This window comes from Rhipicephalus microplus, chromosome 6 (genome assembly GCF_043290135.1).
Source record: "Rhipicephalus microplus isolate Deutch F79 chromosome 6, USDA_Rmic, whole genome shotgun sequence".
Taxonomy (NCBI): domain Eukaryota; kingdom Metazoa; phylum Arthropoda; class Arachnida; order Ixodida; family Ixodidae; genus Rhipicephalus; species Rhipicephalus microplus.
Genome location: NC_134705.1, coordinates 48,904,772 through 48,917,099, shown reverse-complemented (window position 1 = coordinate 48,917,099; position 12,328 = coordinate 48,904,772).

Genomic DNA, 12,328 nt, shown 5'->3' with positions numbered 1-12,328 from the left:
GTTCACGTGGCATGTTGCAAAACTGGTATGGTATACCATTATTGTATAGCGAACACAAGCGACAGACCCTAACAAGAAAATCATGACATGCGTGTCATGTAAGATTACATGCAGCGCTCATGATGCGCTCGCGGCCGTTTCAAAGCGTCACATACACCAAATTGGGTATTACGGTACGTGAATAGATGAAGAAGGTATGTAACTGGTGCAAACATGTTAATCATGAGATGCGTGTCATGTAACAATATGACTACAAGCTACGCTCATGATGTGGTCGCGGCTGTTTCGCTAGGTTCATATGCACCGAACTCGGTGTTACATGACGTGAACGAACGACGTAGGTAAATGACACATCCAAACATGACAATTACGACATGCTTCTCATGTAACAACATGACTACATGCCACACTCATGATGCCTTCGAGGCTGTTTCGCTAACCTAAAATAGGTTAGCGAAAATTTCCTTTACGTTTTGCCGTTTGCTGTATTATTTTGTATTGCCACTCCCCTCTGTAATGCCTTCGGGCCCTGAGGGTACCATAAATAAATAAATAAATAAATAGGCCAAATTTGGTATAACGTTACGCCAATGGAAGACAAAGGTATGTTACTGTTGCAAACATTATATTCATGATATTCGTGCCAAGTGTGAACATGACTACATGCCACAGTCAAGGCACCATTACATTTCGATATGGTGTGGTGCGCGTGCTCGCCGGCGTTCATTTCGTTGCGTCACGCCAGCGTTGCCACGCCAGGTACCGGTCCTGCCATATACTCGCAGGTGCGCGCCGTGCTGCGTTGCTTTGGCGCCTGTGCGTTTCAGCGCGTCCGGCGTCTGTCTGTCACGAAACGAGGGAGGCGCAGTGTTGTCTGGGTAACGCATCGGCATAGAGTAAGGTTACTCTATGGTATCGGCGAGAAATGCAGCGTGTCGCATTTCGCGCCGGTTGCCGTCGGGCAGTGCCGACGGGCGCTGGTCGCTCCAGGCGTCAGACTATAGAATGCTTGCGTTTTGCTAACGTAACGTCGCTGTGCCCAGCGTACGCGCGCGTCAACGCTACATTGGAGTAAATTGTGCCCTTCATGATGTGCTCGCGACCGTTTCACGAGCTCCATATATACGAAATTTGATGTTACGTGACGTCAAAGGATGACGATATATATGACTGGTGCAAATATGATAATCCTGACATGTGTGTCATGTAGGAACATTACAGCATAACACGCTCGTAGCGTGCTCGCGGCCGTTTCGCCAGCTCCACATATAATAAATTTGTTGTCACATGATGTGAATAGATGACGAAGGTAAACGACCCATCTGAACTTGGTAATCATGATTCGGAAGATATGTACGGCATCATTTACCTCCACCTCATAACGTTATGCTGATTTTAAAGCGAAATATCAATAATTTTTTTCATGCTTTGCATATCAATGAATCCCACAAGACGTGGGATCTACCAATTTTTTTATGTTCTCAACACTACCCATCTTTTATGTAATACCCCAGCGGAGGCCTTTGAGGCATTCAAAACAAGTAAATAAATAAATATTTCGATCGCGCATAAAGCCAGCAAAGTTGAGGAAGTGCGACACGATAACTTCCTATAAAAGTTTCTCTTTTTCTTGAGGAGAAAGGCAATGCGATTACTCAACGACATTGGACAAACACCACTACCAAGAAGAGAGGAAAAAAAAAGAAAAAAAAGAGATCTGAGTATTTAAAAGGCAGTTGCGCCTACGGTGGAATCTTTCTTGCCTAGATAAAAGTAACGCCTTGCGAAAGTACAAGCATAAAACTTTACCGGCCGGAGTGTAACATAACCACAAAGCAAACACCGACAAACTTCCAAGTTAATTCGAACTCTAGCTGGGGAAATGAAACGTCCAGCTGTCACGGAGTTTCCATCTGCGGCAATTTAGCGTTCGTGCAGTGACCGAATGTTTGCCATCGCTACGAAATTGAGTGCTTCGATAAACTTCATGACCTCGTAAATATATATAGTTTGGTACATTAAGACAGAGAGGCTTGTGTTTGCAAAGTTGCCCAGGCTAGGGTTCAGCGCACTTCTACTTTCCTCAAGACCTCATATTTGATCCTTTCGAGTTAGCCAGACGGCGTTTCCTGGCAACGAACAACGTCACTTGATGTGGGCACATAGATGACGAAAAGTTGGGACTTTCGTGCTTAAGCTTCTTGCACGTAGAGATAGACGCATGGCGCCAAGTTTTCTTGTACAGTAGGATGTCATCTCAGTGAACTGTTCTTTTTTTTTTCGTCGGGCACATAGAGATAAAAGCGTGAACGCGTTCCACAAAAACAGCTGATTTTACTGCATGATCTGTGTTGCGGTTGTCAAATTTGCATGGCTGGCACATGGGTGAGGTGAAAATAAAATGGTGTGGATAAGTTTCTACTACAATGTGCCTTTTTTCATAAAAGCGTTCATCCTGTGTCCTTTTTGAGAGCTGTTAGTTTTGGCGCTTGTTTTATTATGAACTTATTGATTGATTGATATGTGGGGTTTAACGTCCCAAAACCACTATATGATTATGAGAGACGCCGTAGTGGAGGGCTCCGGAAATTTAGACCACCTGGGGTTCTTTAACGTGCACCCAAATCTGAGCACACGGGCCTACAACATTTCCGCCTCCATCGGAAATGCAGCCGCCGCAGCCGGGATTCGAACCCGCGCCCTGCGGGTCAGCAGCCGAGTACCTTAGCCACTAGACCACCGCGGCGGGGCTTATTATGAACTTATGCCAGGATACCTAAACGGCAGTCATCCAATAAATGCTGTTGTGAAGCTGTTTCTTCGATTAATGGCAACTGTACAACTTTTCAATAATGCATGTATTTTCGAAGCCAATAGCCCTGCTATAAGATTATCTCCTATAAGATGATACTTAGACGTTAGTACCACAATTTGTTCTACATTCATCTTTCTTTTATTGATATAACGCATAAGGAGATGTTGGCGGACAATTATGGCGCCAGCTGCTCATTAGCGCTTGAGTGAAATTTTAACACGTATCCTGAAGTAAAACATACAAAGAAGTGCATGGAAAATATAACACTTGGGCACAGATAAGCAAAGACACACTTATACGCACATATCACAATAAAATGATAAGAAAATGTTCGAAAGTCAATGAATGCAGTTTCTGATGATGTACCTCGTTAATATTTGGTCCAACCAGCAAACAACAGCAGAGCACACGTCTGTTCCTTATTAAGATGTATTTGCTCATGTGTACATAATAGTCGACACGTCATTCACTTCACTACACACACATGTTGGGTGTCACATGATACGGCACATAATTAGTACATGTTATACAAATGAAAGTTTGTTACTTCTTAGTACTTGTCAGCAATTCCGCTGTCTTGTAAAAAACGTGTTAATGATTTTAAGATGGGCGACTGTAAAACTCCAGTTCGTCACGGGCCTAAAAGTTTCTTCATGCTAAACTGTCTGCGGTGTAATGCCAACAGTTCGGATTTAAGGCAGCGTCTCGGCATGTCATGATGTGGACAGTCTATGAGAAGTTGACTTACGTCCTCATCTATGAATCCGCATCCACATTCAGGAATTTCAGCTCTGCCATTGTGTGCAAAAAAAGTTTTGTGTATATGGTGCCTAGCCTAAATCGGTAAATCGGCGAATGTGATATAAATCGCAGCTCTTTTTGCTTTGGTCGAACCAAGCAGTTTTGCTCATTCTGAAAGTCGTAGTTTTTAAAATACTACGCAATTCATTTTTCGAAATTGGTAAAAAACTAGTAACCTCTTTACAATGTGTTTGTCGTGCTGCTTCATCGGTAGCTGTATTTGCAGGAATGTTGCAATGGCCAGTTATCCACTGGAGTTTGATCTCATGTGGCGCCTTGTTTGCTTTGGTGAGCTCTTTCAGCGTTTAGTATGTCTTACTACCATTTATTACTGTCGTGTTTGTACTGGTGAGTGATCGTAATGTGGTATGTGAGTCAGTGAAAAGTACCCATTTTCTCGCGTCTGCTGTCGAGTTTATAAACTTTATAGCAGACAAAATAACGAAGAGCTCAGCTGTAGTATATGACGTCAGGCGACGTAATTTCATTGGTTCCTGAATATTGAGCTGTGGTATAACAAATTCCGATGTGGAAGATGTTTGTTGAGCAGCTTGTATGAACATGTCTCTCTTTCTGATAATGTCATCCACTGAGAATTCAATGCTTGGTATTGCAAGCAGCCATGGAGGAGAGTCCATTTCAGAGCTCAAAAGTTCATTTCTTGGTGATATATGTACATTACTCTGTATTTCTTCATGAGCAATGCTTTTATCTCTTCGCAAGATCTCCAGTGCCTATGGGTGGTCCTTGTGTTGCGTCTGTAAGCGAAAAAGATGGCGGCGTGTTTCGATTGTTCTCATGACTGGAAAGGGTGTTTGTCGAGCCTCTGCGATGACAAGGCTGCAGGAAATCGCTTGTGGAATACCTATGCAGACGCGCTGACCCTAGCTAATAATCTTTTAAGTGGCTCCTCTGAAGTGCGGGAAAGACCGTGTAACACTGTTGCAGAATACGCAACTTTTGGTCGTATTTAACAATTGTGGACATTGAGAGTGGATGATAAAGATCCGCCCAATGATGTCCCAGGAATTCCGCGGAGTGTATTCACTAGCATATTCCCCTCGTTTTCGAGTTTGTTTATGTTTGGTGCTCACGATAGCTGCCTATCAAGTATTACTCCGAGAAGCCGATGCTGTGTCACAATCATTAGTGGTTCTTCTTCTAAATTTAGATTGAAGTTTTTGAACTTCTCACGGGTAAAGAGCAATACAGATGTTTTTGCGTGCGATAAAAGTATTCCTTTTTCAGGTAAAAATTGTTCATAATAAGCATGCCGTCTTGCAATGCAATCTGAATTACCCGTTTGTCCCTGCCAGATGCCCAAATGCTCACATCTTCTCCTTATAAGGAGTATTTCAGCCTGGAAGGCAGTCTTTTAGCTGAATCAGCCATAACCAAGTTGAAAAGAAAAGGGCTGAGTACGCTTCCTTGTGGCTCTCTTTGTCGGACGTCGTGTTCCGCAGTCTTTCCTTCACTCGTCTGAATGAATATTTTGCGACCTGATAAAAATTTAGATATCCACCGCAAAGACCTGCCGGACAGTCCGAGTTCCAACATACTCAGCAAAACATGAGTGTGACTTACAGTGTCCAATGCCCTATTGAAGTTTAAGAACACTGCGACCGTCAAACTACCACAGGCGCGTTCATGCTCCACATACGCTACTATGTCCAGTATTGCATCTATTGTGCATCTCTTTCCAAAAACTTGTTAAGTAGTTGGAGAATACACCAGTTCTGTTGCACTACCAATAAAGTCGCGCATCAATCGTTTTTTTTCATTACCTGATATAGGCAGCTTGTCAGACTAATTGGCTGGAAGGATTCAAGGTTCAAGGGCGCCTTACCTGGTTTTGGATTGAAATGATGCGAGCAAACTTCTAAGACACGGGTACAATTTCCTGCACCCATAGATTATTGTAAATATCTAAGAGAATAGTTGTGCCTGTGGGCCCAAGGTTCTTCAGCATACTGTACGTAATGCTGTCCGGTTCAAAGGTCGATTTTTGAGATAATGCTATAGCACACTGCAGCTCACTTAACGTAAATACAGAGTTTAGTTAAGGATGCTGGGCCCAAAAGCAAGCAATATTTTCTGGCTGGCTAACGCGACAGAATAATCAAATAAGGCACATTGTGATGTGGCCGGCCTACTGATAAGTTGACCAAACTCATCAGCTGCCACATCTTCCCGTTTGTCCAAGGCTACCGCAAGAGCATGAAATGGGGAAGCTCTGTGATACAGGGCCACTAAATGCTCGAAAAACAAGCCAAAATCTTGGAACAAATGTGTGGGGAGAGAGCGTGCCACAAAAATCATGCCAGCGTCGTCTACCTAATTTTTCTAGTCGTCTACACATTACACTGTGAATTTTCTGTGGATTTTCGTATGATTATAAACTTCCGCTGTGTCGATATGCCCATCTGAACGTCGTCTGATGGCTCTTAGTTGTTCATACACTCCGTCAACTTCAGCATAGTCTTTTGGAATCGAGACCTTCTTTGTACATTTATTCGCATTATCTTGCAGAAATTCACTAAAGCTTTAGACTGTCGTGAGTTCACTATTTTGGTTTGTTAGGCGGTACCAAAAAGCTTTCCAATTCGTCAGTTTGCTGTAGGGTCTGATGTCATCATTTTGCTAGTGGGGGGGATTTATAAGAATACGAATATGCTTATACTCCCACGTGTTTGTACATCCGTTGTCCATCCCACTTCAATTACTAGATCTTGGGAACACATAGTTACGTCGATGCAATTCGAGTAATTATGCCCTCTGAGAAAAGTTGGGGAGCCGTCATTTATTAGTGTCAAAGTGCATTTGTCTGCGGCACACTGAACAACGTTCCCACGAGTATCACATCGATAACTACACCAGATTGTGTTGGGCGCATTGACGTCTCCACATGTATATGTATATGAATTTGAAATATTAAAGATATTTGTTAGCTCTTTCGCCGAAATGCGTCTTGAAGGTTGTAGATAAAAATTGATCACTGTTATGCATGCTCACCAAAGGATACTTTGCAAGCCAAGAACTCCAGGAAGTCCGAATCACTTGAGTGAACTTGGTGGGAAAATATGTTCTTTCTGACGCACAAACCTATTATTTATTTATTTATGTATGATACCTTAAAGGTTTCTAAAATATGGTGTTTACATGAGGGGTGGGCATTTCTACAAAACAGCTCTTTCATGATGCGTTTGAAAATGGCTTGGTCGGAATGAAACACTGCCTTGGTGGGAAGGTCATTCCAGTCCCTCGATGTCTAGTCGAAGAATGAGGAGGCATGGGAGACATTGTGGGCTTGAGAGGGGTATACGGTCCTTTTGTGGTTTGTTCGGCTTGAGTAGCGGTGTGCGGGAGTAGTGAGATCGGCTTGGGGTGACTTGTGAAAGAACATATGAAAAAGGGAAAGGCGGGCGACTCGACTTCGTGATACAAGGCTGGGAAGGTTGGCTTGGGGTTTGAGTTTCTATGAGCTGGAGATGTAGAAATAGTCTGAAAAAAATAAAATATACGGCACAATTCGGTACTGATTCAAGCATGGCAACGTGATTATTTTCGGTATGGGTCCCACAGGGCGCATACATATTCGAGCCTCGGCCTTACTAAGCAGCAGTACGTTAGAATTTTGACTGAGGGGGTGCTAATCAGATATTACGCGACAGGAAACCAAGAACGCGAGTAGCAGAATTTGTTATGCTGGTTATGTGGGTGTGCCATGATAGGTCAGAAGTGAGGTTAATTCCTAATTACTTGTAGGATTTAAAAGGGGATATTAAAGAGCCCCTTATATAATCGCGAGCCGGGTATGACTTCTTTCAATGAAAAGTGAGAAGGGAGGATTTGATGCGTTTATTGACATAAGCCACTTATGTTATGCTGAATGTTATGCTGGTTATGGAAAGTGATTTCGTTAATTCATGCCTTAATCTCAGACTTTCACAGCTCGTTTACACCCTACAAAAGAAACTGCTCAGTCTTCAAGTATCCTCGACCTTTTGCTAACATCGCACCCAGAAACTGTTTCATCCGTCTCGTACCTGGATGGACTAAGTGACCACGCCTGATTGATTGATTTGTGAGGTTTAACGTCCCAAAACCACCATATGATTATGAGAGACGCCGTAGTGGAGGGCTCCGGAAATTTAGATAACCTGGGGTTCTTTAACGTGCACCCAAATCTGAGCACACGGCCCTACAACATTTCCACCTCCATCGGAAATGCAGCCGCCGCAGCCGGGAATTGAACCCGCGACCTGCGGGTCAGCAGTCGAGTACCTTAGCCACTAGACCACCGCGGCGGGGCGTGATTCCGTAACCTGCTCGTAACACTGCAGATCGTGACGTGAACTCGGCGTGAGCTACGATGGTCGCGGGATGACGCTTTCCAAGATTTCGTCGTGCACATACGTGATGCCATCGATGACTAGCTTGTTGTAGCGAAGTTTTATCGGTTTATTTTTGTTTTGGCAAACTCGGCCAATTATTTTCGTGTGAGGCATTTGGCCTGTGAAAAATCTTTGCTAATGCTGTATGCATACCCTCGGAGACTTTTGGAGCTTTGTCTTTCAAATTTGCAAAGCGCACGATTATGGGTCTGGTCTTGGCAGGGTTGAAACGGCCTATTCTGTGAGCCCTTTCAATGTCTTTTGGTGCTAACGGATTGTCAAGGTTTTCACTGCATACATCGATTGCTGATTGTTCTGACTGTGCCCATTAGCGCTGTTCTTCAGACCAAAAAATACAAGATTCGACCTGCGGGCGCGATCCTCAGAATCATCTACTCCAGCTGTAAGACTAGCAATTTCACACGAGTTCTGCGTCCCGATTGCTTGTACTTCCTTAATGTCATTCTTAGGGGAAAGGAGGGATGCGCAGTTTGTCTCAAATTTTCCAAGTCTTTCAGTGATAGTACCGAGCGTTTCTTCTTTTTGTGCCAGTTTGGTATGGAGAGACTTCACCTCAGTTAAAAGCGCAGCTTGAACTACTTGGAGATCTCGCAAGGCTTGTAAAATGTCATAGGTTGCTTCCGAAAGAGATTAACAGGTAAGGGGACCACGGTTTTCTTCAATGTCGCCAGCTAAAAGCAACAGTTCTAAGAAAACAGACTCGCATTCATAGGATATTCTCGCACAACAAGTGGGACTTGGCAGTACAATCTATGCCATAAAACGAGTACGCGATGCAAACAAGGAATACCGATTCTTTACCTGCACAAGAAACAGGCGGGGCGTGTAAGCGTTGGTCATCGAAGCGTTGCTGCCAAGCCCACTGGTGCACGCGTGGTCGATGCAAAACTTTTTAGTGCTGGTCGGTGACGTCAGGATAAGCTGGGTGCCACGAGCTGGTAGACGGTGCGCAAAAAGTTAATAAGGTGGCTCGATTACGCTCGTCGTGTTGTCATGACGACTGTTGAAGGGTGCGCATTCCGGGAACTGTGAAACGGCCTGGTCGGTGGTGGGACTGTCGACGCTGCATGTCATTTCACCAGCAGAACGGTTGACCAGCAGAACAGGCGAGGAGATAAGCTATGTTGAGCATCTGCACAAAAAAAAAACAGGTGGGACATGTAAGCGTTGGCCATCGAAGCGCTGCTGCAAGCCCAATGCACTCTGATGGGACCACTTTGACGAGATGACTTGTATATCACGTAGTTAGAGAGGCCGAAATCATCATTCATTCCTGCCTCGTGGATGCAAAGTATTGCAAAGTTTTATTGCAAAAGAAGTTTATGGAAGTCAGCACACTTCTTCCTTCGAAGACTATTGGCATTTCACTAGTAATGATTGATTGATAATTGGGGTTTAACGTCTCGAAACCACCATTTGATTATGAGAGACGCCGTAGTGGGGGGCTCCGGAAATTTCGACCACCTAGGGTTCTTTAACGTGCACCCAAATCTGAGCACACGGGCCTACAACATTTTCGCCTCCATCGGAAATGCAGCCGCCGCAGCCGGGATTCGAACCCGCGACCTGCGGGTCAGCAGCCGATTGACTGGTATATGAAGACATTTTTATATCGCTTATTCGTATGTTACTTGTCGCAGGTTTGACCCGGTTTGTTGACACAATAGTGCTTCCAAAGGCAGCATGGCTTCTACTTCTGGCAGGTTTTATTTATTTATTCATTCAGGTACCCTCAGGGCCAGAGGCATTAGAAAGGGGAGTGGGTTACAATAGTTACAAACATAATATAAAACAGAGCAAAAAAGGTATAAACACAACAAAACCAGGAAAATGCAATGTACTTCAGTGTTACACGTTATACAATGTTAGCTAAAGCAGTTTTAAAAAGTTGGTGGTCCGAGATTGTTGCCGTCAGTGCGGGTAGGTGGTTCCATTCCTGTGATGTACGCGGTATGAATGACTGGGAAAATGAGTTAGTTCTGCAGGACCACGAGCCGACTTTATGGACATGATTTATGCGAACTAAAATGTACCGAGGAGGCAGAACGAGTTCGTTTCGTAGCTGGCTGTGATAGAAAAGCTTATAGAAAAGACAAAGGCGAAGGATTTTCCTACGAGATGATAAGGAAGGTAATCCGAGGCTGGATTTCATAGTGCTTATGCTGGCAGTCCGGTTGTAGTTAGAGAGTATAAAACGAACACAGTTATTTTGAACTATTTCAAGTGAGTGTATTAGATTTTCTTGGTTAGGATCCCAAACTGATGCAGCATACTCCAGTTTGGAGCGGATAAGCGTCTTGTATAGAGTTAGTTTTAGTGTTGAAGGAGCCTGTGAGAAATTTCGACGTACGTAGCCGAGCATGCGATTAGCGTTATTAATTACGTACGTGGTATGCACGGACCAAGTGAGGTCGGTAGTAATATGTTTTCAGAGATATTTGTAAGTGCTGACAGATTCCAGTGGAGCATCGTTCAGATAGTAAGTGGGCAATTTACGGTTAATTCTAGATACGCGAAGGAACTTGCATTTGCTAGTGTTGAGTTCCATTACCCATGTTTTACACCACACAGAAATAGTGTTAAGAACGGATTGAAGGGTTAATAGGTCATTGTCATTAGATATTTCCCGAAAGAGGACGCAGTCATCGGCAAACAAGTGAATGTGAGAAGTAACAGATAAAGGTAAGTCGTTAATGTAAATACGAAAGAGCAGGGGAGCCAGGACAGATCATTGAGGGACTCCATAAGAGACTTTCGGTCGTTGTGAGACGTTATCGTTAGCTAAAACAAACTGAGCGCGGTTAGAAAGGAAACATTCAAGCCAAAATAAAAGTTTCGAATCAAGATTAAGATTTTGTAGTTTGTGAAGTAACAACTTGTGACATACTTTATCGAAAGCTTTAGAAAAGTCTAAAAAAATGCAATCAGCGATAGATGAATGATCAAGAATGATGCTTAATCCATGGGTGAAAGATGCAAGTTGAGTCTCGCATGAATAGTTTTTTTCTGAAACCGTGTTGACACTTGCAAAAAACGAGTTAGATTCGAGAAAACCTGCCAGTTTGGAATATAATATGTGTTATAGTATTTTACAAGGTATGCTGGTTAGCGAGATAGGTCGGTAGTTAGACGGTGAATGTTTGTTACCAGTTTTAAACAGTGCAGTTACCTTTCCAATCTTAAAGTCGACGGGGAGACAGCCTTCATGAAGCGATTGTTCGAATGTCTTCGTTAGTATGACGGAACAATAAGAGCTGGTGTTTTCAAAAATTTAGGACTGATCGTATCACACACAGGAGACGAGGAATTCTTTAAGGACTTGATTACACTTTCAACACCAACGTAGTCATTAATAATAGAAGGCATAGGTGGGTAGTCACAATGGGTGGTGGTCAGAACAGGGGCGTCTGTAGTTGCTGAGAAATTTCTGAAAAATGCATCATTAAGGGCTTCTGCACACAAATGGGGGGGAATGGTGTTTCCAGCACTGTCAATCAAGGTTAACATTTCGCTATCTTTGGGGTTAATAACGCGCCCAAATTTCTTAGGATCAATTAGTAACATATTTGGAAGCGTGGTGTTAAAATAGCAATATTTCGCATTTTTCAGTGCGGTGGTGTACTCTTGGGAGGCTTTTTTGTAATTGTCCCATCGAACGATGCAGGAGGATTTTTTCGCGGCTTTGTAAATACGATGCTTTTTGTTTAGGAGACGCTTAATCTGTATATTGAACCATGGTGCATTTTAGTTGGATGTGATAGTGCGAACAGGAATGTGTTTATTTGTTAGTTGTTTCACCTTATCTACAAAAACGTCCCAGATAGTTTGAACACTACGACAATCAAACGTGGAGAGGAAGCTATCAAGAAATGTGCAAAGTTCATTATTAGTGGAGACAAAATCGGCTTTACCGTAGTCATGAATTGTTTTAACCGTTTTTACACGCTTGGGACAGGATGCGTTGATGTTGAACGACAGCAGAGTATGATCGCTTAAACCTGGCAGATGGGTAATGTTCGAAACAAAATGGGAGTGGGACGAAAGCACAAGGTCTAGTGTGTTAGCTACCGACGCAGTAGTTCTGGTAGGTTGCTTTACTAATTGTGACAAGGAAAAAACAGGACACAAATTTAAGAAATCATTTGCGAATGTGGAAAAGGGGCTGATGGTAGGTGATTCAGTTGCCCAGGAAATGTTCGGAATATTAAAATCGCCTATTAGAAGCAAAGGAATCGACGGGTGGCGAGACTTAACAATGTTGATAGCGTCGCGCAGTTTACTGATAAAGGACGGGGAT